Source organism: Mastomys coucha, unplaced genomic scaffold (genome assembly GCF_008632895.1).
Source record: "Mastomys coucha isolate ucsf_1 unplaced genomic scaffold, UCSF_Mcou_1 pScaffold14, whole genome shotgun sequence".
In the NCBI taxonomy this organism is placed as follows: domain Eukaryota; kingdom Metazoa; phylum Chordata; class Mammalia; order Rodentia; family Muridae; genus Mastomys; species Mastomys coucha.
Genome location: NW_022196896.1, coordinates 109387051 through 109400046, shown reverse-complemented (window position 1 = coordinate 109400046; position 12996 = coordinate 109387051). Strand labels below are relative to the sequence as shown.

The 12996-nt window shown below is 38.6% G+C and overlaps 1 long non-coding RNA gene across 1 annotated transcript in view; it reads left to right on the top strand.

Moving 5' to 3' along the window:
* Positions 1-2163: 2163 nt before the first annotated feature.
* The window catches only part of LOC116088660, a 211316-nt gene continuing 200483 nt past the window's right edge, over positions 2164-12996 (top strand). Inside the window, exon 1 of the long non-coding RNA XR_004117966.1 lies at positions 2164-2308. This is a non-coding gene — a long non-coding RNA (uncharacterized LOC116088660). The remainder of the gene's footprint in view (positions 2309-12996) is intronic.

The window sequence follows — 12996 nt, the reverse complement described above, 5'->3', positions numbered from 1 at the left end:
ATCTAAAAGGAAGAGAGACCCAGTATGAAGCTTTTATTTTTCACTTGTTTTCCTAATTTCTATGTTGAAGTGCTTTTTAGAGCAATTGATCAGTGATCAGAGGAATTATTCTTTATGGGTATATCTCTATTAAGTGCATTTCTTAATTGTTAACTTTTCTCAGAGATCTGTTTACATATAGATTTTGTGCCACAATTATTGTGGAACTGTGTTTGGTAATAAGGCAAGGTATGGTGTGTGTGTGTGGGGGGCAATCTGTAATATGTGGTACAGGAAAGGGCCTTCACAGTTGACATTTCTCATAATTAGCTTGCAGTAATCATTTTTACACTCTTATTTTCTGATTATCCTGGTAGAGACACAGTTTATTCTTCTTGCTCCAGTAAATTCTTAAGTGTCAATTTTTCATTTTTATAATGTCCTCACTTGGATGGCAAATTACATGAAGACTCTAATTCAGAGGATAATTTCACAAAAGGGACAGAGTTTAGCTGTAGGTCAAGGCTAGCAAATTATTTTTAATTTATTCATCAACACTAAACAAGGGAAGCTTCAGAGTAGCTGGCTTGAGGAGACCTCAAGGCTGTGTTTCAGATCAGCAGAGGTGATGTAAAACCTAAGTTTCTAAAATGAGCTCCTCCCTAGGTATAGTAGAGGTGAGTATACAACTTATTCCAATTATCTAACTCAGGCAGAACTTTATAGATTGCTCATTGTACATCTATAGTATAAATAGTTCACTAATGATTCTTCTTTGGAATCTGTTATTCTTTGTGATAACTTGACTCAAATGGCTTTTTAAGTATTTCCAGAAACATGCCACTTCTCTTATTCTCCTTTTCCTTACCATGGCTCTCGCCTCTTAATTTTTCCTCAGCACACCATGTCTTTGCCCATGCGTTTCATATGCTTGGGATGATTTTTTTCCTTTGAACTAGCCATGACTACGCTATTTGGTCAATGCTTTCTCTAACCTCATCCTAACCAGCCCCTTCATTTCACTAGAGTTAATAAGTCCCTCTCCCCTGTGCCTTTGTAGCTCTCTTCATGCATTTCCATTTCAACACTCATTATGCATTTCTGGTTTTGCATCTGTCATCCTCTGCTGGAAAACCTATTATAATAGAGCAGGGACATTGTCTTAGTAGATACATCAATTAGTGAGCCAAGAGACTAGGCATTTCATTTCACTATTAACCCCAATGCTGCATCTGCTGCTGCCATTAGAGTAGCAGAAGAGGGGTTCAGCAGAGCAGGAGGACCACCTTCAGGTTGCTCTATTGTTCTAACTCATTAGCTTCCTGGAGCTACTCTGCATTATTTCTAATGTCTCCATGGTTAAATATACTTAGGAGACATTCACTTAAGAACAGGTAAATAGGTTGATTTGAGACAGAGTTTGCCATGCCCTTAATTGTGAGGCTGCAAAATTTCAAGAACATATGAAATCTTTCCTGTTTAATTGATCTCAGACACATTTCTCAGTGGAAACTTTCATGGACTTTATATTTTTGGGAAACAGACTTTGATCACTTCTTCCAAAGTAGTAGGATTGTGCAAAAGCCATGAACTTCTCTTCCTTAAGTATCTCCTCTCTACTCTTGTTTTATAGCAAGCACATAATAAGAAAAGTGTCAGAGTGTTGACATTGCTTTGTTACCAATAGCTTAACTAGCAGCTGAAAGAATTCTTACTATTACCCTTACTGGTACACACACACACATACACACACATACACATACATACAAATAATCCCATGTGTTTAGGCTAGAAGGAAAGGATAGTATGAAGAAATTTAAGTAGGTAGAAGAGAATGTGGCTTGTATGAGGTTGGAGGGCTAGGAGGGAGCCAGATTTAATGAATATCCTAGATTCGGGGGGAAGGAATGGAGTTAAAGAGCAAAGGGGAGAAAAGAATGTGGACCTATTTATTAAATTTACAAAGGGTGACTTCATTGAGAGATTATTCACATAGTGGGCTATCCAAGTTTCATTTCTGTTCATGTGACAACATCAACATAAGGGAGAAAGGGTGTATTTGGCTGACAATTTCAGGTTATAGTTTATCACTCCAGGGAAGTCCAGGTAGGAACTGGAAGAAGGTAGTTCCTTGAAGCATGTATGTGTGCTTAAACTCAGCTTGATTTCCCCACTTTTATACAGCTATGACCTAGACCCAAGGGGTGGTCTTGCTGTCTACTGGGACGAGTGTTGCACATCAATTAATATAATCAAGAAAATCCCTACAGACACTATCACAGGTCAACCTTTTCTATGCAGTTGATCCCCATTGAAACTCTCTTCCCAGGTAATTTTAGATTGTGTCAGATTGATAATTAAAACTACCCTTTAAACAAGTAAACACACTGTGGGTGACTGCTAGATAAAGAGACAGTTCTTTATGTTCTATTTCATCTTGAAATTTATTTGCAAAATTAAAAAAACCCAACTCTTAACTCTTTTCTACATCAAAAGCAAGAACAGTGCATAGATATAATTTTAGCCACCATTTCTTCAACTAACAGAATCAACCCTTTTTCTTTTCTTAATTCAATTATTCATATGCACCTACTTTTTTCTGAGTTATATCTTTATAACCTTTGCCCAGTTGTTAGATAGGGGTACATATTTAGATGCATATGTACATCAATTTTAAGATTTCCTTTTGGACTACATTAAATAAATGTTTTGTGTCCCTGTTATCTCTCCTGTTTCTACTTTCTTTTAAGGTTTTACTTTTATTTCTTTTTCTCTTCAACTTTTTTTTTATCTATAACAATGTTGAAATGTTATTTTATTTCTGTATGACTATAGTTGTGCATTTCTTACATTGCTGTTTATAATCTAAGGCTACTCAGATTTGGAGTCACTTACTTACATTGGCAATTTCAGATCACAAATTATGTCTGCTGGTAGACCTCCAGGCTATCTTCCTAACCTGAAGGTTGAAAGCCTTGCTTTTGTAAGTTTGCACAGGGGTGATACTATAGAACCTCTGTTTGGCCTCTGGTATCCTTCAGTAGGATTTCACATGAGCATCAGTGGAGAAAGCGTACATGCCCAGGGAGCATCAGATGAAATAGCATTCTTAGTCTGTGGTCACTGGTAGCAATGGTCCTTCTGGGAGAGGCATGCCCAGTCCCTGCAGGAAAGGATACAAATGCCCTACCCTCCATGGTAGTAGCAGAGTGTCTCATAGATTGTTTTTTTTTTTTGGAGAGTGAATGTGGGTACAGTTTGCCCTATTGACCCTTTCTTCTTTAGCAGTTTCAGAGTCTGCATGGCTAGCTTTTATTTTGTTATTGTTGTTGTTGTTTTGACTTACATATAACTGCTCTGACCAGTAAAGCTATGTTAACTCTTCTAGAATATGCATTGAACTTTTCTTCCTCTATCTGTAAAGTTTAAAGGCTTTTGCTCAAAGTTTAGAGTAATTTAAGTTTACTTGTGATAAATTCAGTCTCCTCTCTTTCATTCTTTTTAGCATCACCTAGGTATCCTCCAAGACTCCTTCACTGGACATCTCTCCATCTTTAGATAGAACACATAAAGAACATGTCTGTGTGGATTCATTTGTTTCATTAATTGCTTTGAGTAGTCCCATAAAATTTATCCAAATTTTAATATAGACATTTAATTTATTTTGAAAGGGTTATTCCTATATACTTCCTTTACAGTATTTAAAATTCATCATGGTTTTATCACGTTATTTTTCTAAACAAGCATTAGGACCAAACATGATGCTAAATCCTTCATGAAATCACATAGTTATGTCTACTTAATGGCACTTTTCTCTCACACATGACAATAAAGATGATTTGAAAAAATAAAGATTTCTAACTGACAGCTATACTAGCTTTCCTCTATCTCCTATTTAAGAGCTAGGGAAATTTTACATTGTTCTGGAAATAATGCTTTCCTCCCTTCCTCTACCATCCCCCTCTCTTACTATAACAATGCATGCACAGGGTTTAGAAATTATGTGTGTTGTAATACATCACTGTCATCCTGCTTGGTGCTCCTCTAGCTCCCTGCTTGGCCAGTGGGAGTCCCTGAAAGCCAGCTACTGTGTCCTTTCAGCATGACTCCATTAATCTTTAAACATAGCCCCCATAAATCCTTCTGGCTGAGTTTCTGCTCTGGATGGGAAGCTGAATTGCATATAATTAAATTATAGAATGAAATAAAATGCAACGGGCTCCCCCTGTCACTGCACGTATATCAGTGCACCCAGCACTTGGTATAGACCATTTAAGATCATTTGATGTTCTCATGTCTAGTAATGTCAGCATATTTTAGTATTGCATTATTTCTGCTTTTACAAGAATCTAATATATCCTGAACATGCAATACTGTCAGTAACTATTCATCTTAAAGAATTTTAAGATAGTCTGAGCACCCTTATCTTGTGTCAGGGAAGAACACTGCCCGGGGCAAGCACAAGCCTGTGCTTGAGAAGCCTCAGCTGGGATAAGCTGAACTATCATCTAATTTACACATTGGTATACAGTTCTATAATAAAGAGTTGACCCTTGGCTACACAAGACTTAATAAAAATGTTGGCTCCATACCAAAACTTTGATTATTACTTTTAATCTTTAAATGGTAACCAAATAATGTAGACCATAATTTAAAGACTGTTCAAACTGCTGAGAACAGGCAGCTGTGAATGCTAACGTGTAGAAGGGACATCTGTAATAATTCTTCTTCCTTATGCTCAGGAAATACCACAGAAGAGGAGGATAAGGAAATTAAGAGCAGGAAGATCAGGATGAGGGCCATGCCATGCACTAGAGGAAAGAAGGATAATTGAGCAAGTTGATTTGAAAGGGAAAATCAATGGGAAAAACTGGAGGGAGGGCTTACCTGGGGAAGACAGAAAGAGGTCAATACAGAAGTACAGGGAAACAACAACGAAAGTCTCAGCAGGCTGTATATATTTATGGATTTATAGATATATATATAACAATAACAGTTAAATAAAATTATGTTAATAATAATAGTAAATTTTAATAATAATAGTAATAATAAAAATAAATAGTTAAAGTAATGCCTTTAATAGGGAGCAAAGGAAAGTACATAAAGGGGTTTGAGGAGAAAAGAGGAAAATGATGGAACTGTGTTCTAGTTTTTAATTACAATATATATAAACAATATTGAGATAGGCTAGCTCAAGTGTCATAAAAGAAATCATTAAATGGCTTTTTACTTGGGATTTGAACAGAATTTAACAACTTCTGAAATGGCCCTAGATCCTTCTTCCTGTCATTTTGTACTAAGTACTTACACTAAGTGGCATTTTCAATGTTGAAAAGTATTAAAATAAAAGATGTCATTTGGTTCTGGAAAAGTTTGACAGTGCTTTCTGTCCTGCAGTATCTATTACTCAACCAAAGTTCATCCTTTATACAAAACCCAAGAGTTCCATTTTTCTCATGAACTTGGTTTCATTTTTAATTAATGGTAAATTGATGTTTACCAAAGAATAAATTTCATTATTTGTTATCTGAAAAGTAAATAAAAAAGCTGCTAGTAAGAGAAAAATGTAAGCAAAATAATCTATTCCTAACCCCATTCTTTCCACCTCCATTTTTGTGCTTGGGGAAACTTTGTCCATAATAATTCAGAAAACCATTCCCATTTCTCTAAGATTTGGTTTAAAAGTCTTGCTTTAGCTAGGTATAGTGATACATACCTTTAATCCCAGTACACAAAAGTCAGAGTCAGGTGTCTGAGGCCACCATGATCTTTAGAGTGAGTTCCAGGACAGCCAGGGCTACATAGAGAAACTTGTCCCAAGAAAAAAAGAAAGAAAGAAACAGAAGAGGAAAGAAAACAATCCTGACATAAAAGCTAAAAGCCTTCCTTTATCAGTTGTTGCCATAGCTGCTGGCTTCTTGCCTTGAGAGAGAACACAAATATGACGCAGGTTCTCCTTGTTCTTTTGCCCCACATAGCAATGTCACCACGTTCCTATGTTCTCTGAGGGGTCAATGTGTGCCTATGAGCAGCAAGGTTGTGTAAGTTCCATGAGGGCTGTCATAGCAGACTGCCACACCTTGTGTGGTGAGAGCAGCAAGTATGTATTTCCCAAGAGTGCTGGAGATTGGAGACCCAAGATTGGGTGTCAGAGAGGCTGGCTTCTTCTGAAGTCTTTGACATGGGGAGTCTGTGCGTGTCTCTTCCTGGGCATGTAGACAGCTGTCATTCTCCTTGTTTCTTTCTCACACTACTTTGTCTGTATACATAAACTTCTCTGTCCCAGTCCCCACTTGTTATAAAGATATCTGCTATGTTGCCTTAAGACTTACCGTACGGCCCCCTTTAACTTAATTATCTCTATAAAGATTATCTACAATTACCCAATTGAAGGCTTAAGAATTAGGACTCTGACATATATTTTGGGTAGAGCACAACTTGAACAGTGATTGTATTCTTTTTCTATAACACCAATTATGGGGCTTAAATGAGAAAATATCCTTATAGATGCAGGTATTTAAACATGCAGTCTTCAGTGGGTTTTAGTGCTTTGAGAGGGTGTGGCACTGTTGGGAGGTATGACTAGTGTGGTTTTACTGAAAGAAACAGGTCACTAGGGATGGGCCTTGAGATTTTATAGCTTCATCTCATCTCCAGTTCACATACTGCTTCACATTTTCTGTTGAAGATGTGATCTAAGCCTTCTGCCCAGGCTGCCTGTGACCCTGTCTACTGTGTGTTATGGTCTCTCCCTCTGGGACTCTTGACCCCAATAATCTTTCCTTTCTACATTGACTCTGTGTTTTATCACAGCAGGAGGAGAAGAGTCAGGAAAGCAGACAGGTTAGAACTACACTCTGAAAGATCTACTTCATACTGTGACAGTCATCGATCATCTTGCCTGTCTCTTAATGTCTTCTAACAGCACCCCCATCTGTCTTCTCTATTTACTTTTAAAGCACTAAAGGTGATCAATGCTACATCTTGTTCTTTAAGCACCTTCCAGACTTTCTGTGTTGTCCATAGCTTGATTTCAAAACTTGACGTTCCATAAACACATTCACATTATTATTGTGACCATACAGAAGCTACTCATTGTAGAATTGTCACTTGATCCTAGCCTTCTGGTCTCTAAACTTGTGAGAGAATACATTTCAAGCATTTCACTTCCCTGGCCTTGTTGTATTTTGTGTTGGCAGCCTTAGCAGCTGAATGGAGTCTCTTCCTCGAGGTTTTTGTCTCTGGAAGGCTCTCACTCATAATTCTATGCTGAACACACCTGCGATACAAACAGCGTAGTGAGCTTTCTCATCTTTGCTCTCCTGAAGGATGAGTACCCACTGTACCCACCACTTCCTGAGTCCCACCTTCTGCCTGTTTCCTGTGTAACCACACTGACACAGTCTCATGAAGCTTCCCAGCGTCTCCAAGAATTGAATATATCTCTATCTTTCAATCACTCATAGAAACAGAATTAAAAATTAATGATTTCCTCTTGGAAAAATTTCTCAGATATTAGTGATACAATAGCTGTGTATTTTCTGTGTCTGTGCTTACTTTGTTCACTCATTTTGTTGTTGTTCATCTGGAAGTTTCTAGACTCTCCTCTTTTGGGAGGTTATGATGTCACAATATTGTAAGCAGGTTGTGGTATTTTTTTTTCTGCTTATATTCCTCCTCATCTCAAGACATGCCATCCATAGACATCAATTTGCAAGGGCTTTCAAAAGCAACCATCATGTACTGTTTTAAATTCGATGACTAAATTCAGACAAGGGACTCTCTATAGCTGCTTGTACCATGGCTTAAAGGATTGTGAGATGAGGTCTTAGCAGTCCCAAGCAGCACTCATGAATTCATTCTTAACTGCATCCAGGAAGCCAAATCTTCTTGATAATAACAGCGTGCAATGCTCACTGTCTGGTACTCAAAGCTAGCACCAACCATATCAAAAATCATATTCGAAAGGTCAAAGAATGCCTCTTCTCTCATTTCTGGTAATCCCTCAGTATTTTATTGCTTTATAAGTGTAACAGCTTCTAAAATACCTTTTAAAAATGGAAACTAGAATCATTTTAAATTTTCTTCTGTGGCAATAATAACCTTCCTTTACAAAGCTGTGTTTTATCTATGAAAGATTTGGTCTTTTTATGCATGTATTTTTTATTTTAGGCTTTACATAAATGACCAATAGCTCTTGGTAGGCACGAATGGGGAAGTAAACAAGCATCAACACCATAGTCTAAGGGAGGTTCCTTTAGTCTAAGTGAGCTTCCCTTACCTCTGAGCTTTGGTTTAGGTCAGCACTGGAAGGTGAGTTTAAGTGTTCCTTTGTAGGATTTGAGCTCTCTAGTGTCTGTGAGTTTAGTTTCCAGCCAACTTATGAAAGGCAAGCTGTAGCTTTCTTGCATGCTTTCAAGCTGTGTCTGCCCTCAGTGGTTCCAGCAAACTCTTTTCCAGCAACTTTTCATCCTCCAGATATTTTTTATTCCTCTTCTCCTTAGATGGCCCATCTAGCTATTTGCTAGATTTTACAGTATTTTCCCCTCTGTCAGACTTCAGCTGCTGTGACCACCAATCACACTAACTCAGCAGCTCACAATGTGGGTTCATTTCCTGGTCCTAGTGCATGATGGTGTGGGGTCAGCCGTTGTGCTGTTGCTGGTACCTACTTTGTTCCTCCTTGTGGTACTCGGAGCAAGGCAGCAGCCCTTATCTGAGTGAGACTCTCTGCCCCTTCAGGGAGAATAGGAACCCAAGAGGTCTAGTGCCAAGCTGCATGAGCCCATCTAAAGTCTCTATTTAACATGTGGCATTTAAACTTCCACTCAAGTCCCATGAGCCAAATACAATCAATTTACCAAGATCATGGTCAACAGAGCAGGAGGACAGTTAGCTAAATATATTCCATCTTCAGTGAAGTGTCCCCACAGATTAAAACACACACCACACACACACGCACACACACACACACACACACACACATATACACAGCATAAAATAACAACCTCTTGGTTCTTATGAAGTTATTTAAATTCTTTCTGATTTGGTTTCTTTCTTAAGTTTCTTAAATTGTGTGTGTGTGTATGTGTGTGTGTGTGTGTGTGTGTGTGTGTGTGTGTGTGTGTTTGTATGTGTCTCTCTGTCTTTCTGTCTCTCTCTCTGTGGATGCAATGGTGGATGAGCGAAAGCAGAGAATAACATCAATTTTCTCCTTCTACTATGTCAGTACTGAGATTTGAACTTGGGCCCCATGCTTGCGGCAAGCACCTTCACCCACTGAGCCATCTCTCTAGTCCCACAGATTCTTTGTTTTCAAAATGAAGATAAAGGAAGCATCTTCATCAAAACTTTGTTATAAAGAAGAAATGAGTGAATGTGGTTAGGGCCTTGGATGGTTTGTAGCGAAGGGTAAATGGTTATTGAATGCTGGTTGTCATGATTTTGACTACAACTGTTGTTGGCTTGAGGACACTTAGCAACCGTTAATACTTCTTTGTGGAAAATGATCCTGGGAAAACATAACTCCTTGCAAACAAATGATACATTGAAGTGAGTCTGGCAGGAGCATGTCCTTCCTTTCAGGGCCACTCTGCTTTCCATCTGTTTCCATCACAGTGTGAAACATTCAAAGTGCAGAGGAGACACCACCAGCCACTGCTGCTTTCGGGATAGATAGATTGTTAAAACCGATTGAAATTCAGAACTCCAGGAACTGGAAGAGTTTTGTAACTTGGTAGTTTCTTTCCTTTATATTACACAAACCTTAAATGTTTAACCAAGATGGCAGTCTGTATAGAGGCAGACAGTCTTTCTGCATCTGGTTTCTCTGAACTGAAGGATGGAAAGGAAAAAGAATGTGATGATTTGATTCTTTTTTTCTTCATTATTTTTGGAAAGAGAATATCAAATAAACATTTGGGAGATCAAAATGATGTTTCCCAGCTTGAGGTTCTATTTTTTTTGTTGTTGTTGTTGTTAAATGAAGTTAGTTTATTGTTTAGCATCAGGTCTTCCAGTTTAGTCAAGCACTCTAACCGCACAGTGTTTTTATGTTACTGATTCACATTATCCATCTTTGAGCTGTGCATCTGGGAAAAGGCAGATTGCTACCCGTGTCTAGAACATAGCGAGAGCTCATCAAGGTCAGAAAACGACACTTTATCCCCATTCCTGCTCCAGAATGAAATGTTTTCATTTTAAACACTTTCTTAATAGTCATCTGGTATACAATAGTATCTTTACTATTATATTGTGAATGAGAAATTCACTGAGGAACCTTACTAGACTGATGTATTTCTGAAAAGGCATCATCTTCTTGCAAGAATGGTAAATTATTTATAAGTATTTAAGAAGAACGAAGTAACCAAATGCCATTATTCCATTAGTTTGGGAAGCCATTCTTGATAAAAAAAAATTATATTTTGTGATATTTAAAAATGAGTAGATTTTTAAGAAAGTCTGAAGAGAAGGTAGTCAAGCACATATTCACTTCTAGCATGAAGAAGAAAAGCAAGCAAACAAACAAGCAAACAACAACAACAACAACAAAACCCCAGACTTGAAAGAAACAAAAGTCAGCAGAGCCTTAAGACATTGCTGGGGGCTGCAGATGGTTTGCGTCTGTGGACTTGTATCCTTGTGCTCTGGGGAAGTAGGGGTGGGATCCCGAATAGCATCAGAAACTGCTCACATATGCTAACCATCGAGTCTGCCTACCAGTTTCATGAATATTGAGATTGCCCTAGAAATGATCGAGGGGCTAGAGGGCCCCTGCAATGAGCACCAACACATTCTGTGGACATGGATGGGGAAACTTGAAGCTTACGAGCAGACAGTGCAGTGAGTTCTGACCTACATACTGAACTGACCACTTCCACGCTTCATACCTTGGTCCTGCCGTCGAATATGATGAAATTTCATATTAAGTGATTATAACAACATTTTCTGATTGTTCTTATTGTTCCTGTTTCATGGCAAATTTGAGCTTTACTTTACAAAAAGAAAGAAATTAAAAATGTATATGTGTCCATATTTATTTAATTCATACCTAGGGTATGTCACCCACTGTGTGTGCATGCATGCACACATGCATGCATATGTGCATGTGTGTGCATGCTTCTGTTATGCCTGTGTGTGTGCGTATGTGGTAGTACATGTGTCCTTTGTATGTATATGAGTGTGTGTTTGCGTGTGAGTTTAGTCTGCCCTGTATGTTTAAACCAACTGAGTTAGAACAGTGCTGTCTTCACACGTTTTTAAAGCTACTACCCTCTTCCCCAGCTTTAAAATCTCCCCTCAGGTTATAGGAAGAAGGAAACACATTTGAGTGGGCTGTCGACATCTGGTAATTTGTAGGGTCTTGAAGCAATTACATTAGCCTCCCAGCAGCATAATTGACTGCAGGCAGTGGTCCCTCACTGCACAGCTATGGATCCCACAGTAAAATGTGCTGAAGGCGGGGGTGGGGGGAGGGCTGTGGCAGTTACTACGGAGGATGAAGCATTTCAGCTGCACTTGTTTCAGCGCCATGGTCATGATGACCTCAAAAAGGAGATTGCTTTCTTGGAGGCGAAGGATGTGGACCATCAAATGAAATAGAGCTACTGTTCTTTAAGAATGCAGAGTGCCATGTGATTCTTGGACTGAAATAAACCAGAAAGAGCTTCTGGGTTTATCTTATTATACTCTGCCTCCTTGAGAGAAAGCCTGATCTACTTCATGTCACACAGACAAGGAAAGAGAACATGTGCTTCCGCTCACACATTGAGTCCGTCCGTGTGCATGATCCCAGGCAGCAGTCACTGGAGATAACTATTTACATAGGTACCACTGCTAGGCTCACAAGTGCACAATAACAATAATACAAAAGCAATAGCTGACCACAGTAAGCAGGAGGAGAATGACCCTCCCATATTCTGCTTGTGGAATTACAAACTGGTGCAAAAAGGTTAGAGACCATCTCTGCTAAAACAGATTACTGCACATGTATAGAGCCCCAAATTCTCCATGTATAAATTTTAATGTGGAGCCATGATTATACCAAGTAGACACAAACAGGGGTACCTACTGCAGTATCACTTACAGATAATGATGAATTGGAAACATGGTGAATGTCCATCACTAGGAAGTAAACAAATAAATCAGGCTCAATTGAAAAGTTAGGTTCTGGGGAGAAGGCTAGGCTAGTAAAAACAAGAGGTCCTCTGTCCTTTGTGAACAATTGCTGTCTCTGCTCTCATTCGGTTTAGTATTTTATGTAGGTTGGGGGGTCATTGTTAGTAGACATAAGATGTTTGGAGAATGGGCAAGGAGTGAACACTGTCGTGGAGCTGTCTGACCTCAGAGCATATCAGAGGAGAAAGAGAAGCCCAGGAGTCCCAAAGGCCCCTGCAGGAAGTACACAGACTCAAAACTATTTCCACAGTAATAAAGGCAGCACTTACCGTCTTTGCTCTTACACTTTCAAAACATTAGTCAGGGGTTTCCAGAAGATCCAAGATGTGAAATATTGTAACAAATTGAATGCAGAATCAGATAAGAGAGTCCAGCTGTGCTCTTTTAAGGCAAGCCTTAAAGAGATTTATGGAAATGTAAAGCAATGCTGTTCTTCTCAGTAAGTGTTTTGCATTTGGAAAACACAGTGTTTGAAACAGAAGTCTGTTGCTTACATTACTTGTATTTATTTTTGCTGCTTAAATTAATTAGTAAATGCTTTAAGTGCTATTTTAATAGATAGCTAAAAACCATGTAAACAAAGGTTTGTTTAGATGCTCAATAATTAAAAATATTTATTTTTATTTATGTGTATGTATGTATCTGTGAGCTCAAGTACACACGTATCTGGGCATCCCAGGAGGGACAAAAGAGGGCACCAGATCCCCTGAACTGGGGGTGCAAGTGTAGGGTACCACCTGACATGGTACAGGGGGCTTTACAGCAATACTAAGCACTATTAACTACCTAGCCATCTCTCTAGTTTCTTAGTGAATAATACTTATCTGTTCTTTGAGGATG